The sequence below is a fragment of the Tupaia chinensis genome, unplaced genomic scaffold (genome assembly GCF_000334495.1).
Source record: "Tupaia chinensis unplaced genomic scaffold, TupChi_1.0 Scaffold000377_5, whole genome shotgun sequence".
NCBI classification, from domain to species: Eukaryota; Metazoa; Chordata; class Mammalia; order Scandentia; family Tupaiidae; genus Tupaia; species Tupaia belangeri.
This window is the reverse complement of record NW_006159879.1, coordinates 1,842,269-1,842,829: the sequence shown is the minus strand read 5'-3', so window position 1 is coordinate 1,842,829 and position 561 is coordinate 1,842,269. Positions and strand designations below refer to the sequence as shown.

The following is a 561-nucleotide window of genomic DNA, read 5'->3' as shown; positions in this document are numbered from 1 at the left end:
GGACCGCGGGGCGGATGGAGGGGCGGGGCTTCCCGACGCCCCGGGGCTTATCCCTGCGGGAGGAAGCGCCGCGTCTTCGCTTCGGTTTAAGACTCCCTAGGCGCCAGTGGGCAGAGACCTGGGGTCGGCCTGGAAGAGCGCGCGTGCAGCCCCGAGCAGGCTGTGCGTCCTGGGCCGCGGCGCTCTGTCCCTTAAAGACACACCCCTGGTTGGACTCAGTCCTGCGGATGGCACAGCAGCCGGGTCAAGGTCGCAGGGAGCCAGGCTCTCCCCTTCAGGACTCCTCATTAGCGCCTCTGGCGACAGGGACCTCCACAGAGCGCTCATCTGGAGACCGGTGTGCCCCCAGCTGCGAGGGCCTTCACAGTGGACCTGGCCGCGGTCCTGTGTGCAGTGACCCAGATTCATGGACGGGACGGGGATGGGGACGCGCACTCCCAGCCAGGCCTGAGGGGCCACTCGCTGGAAAGTGGATTTCTATCTGGGTATAGAGCCCATTGGGCCCAGACACACCTGGGGTGCCGGAGGACAGAGGGGGTAGGGGGTGGGGGTAGGGACAGA

The 561-nt window shown here is 67.4% G+C and overlaps 1 protein-coding gene across 1 annotated transcript in view; it reads right to left on the bottom strand.

Annotated features, from left to right (window-relative positions):
- The window catches only part of MYT1L (myelin transcription factor 1 like), a 406,891-nt gene that overhangs the window by 92,494 nt on the left and 313,836 nt on the right, over window positions 1-561 (bottom strand).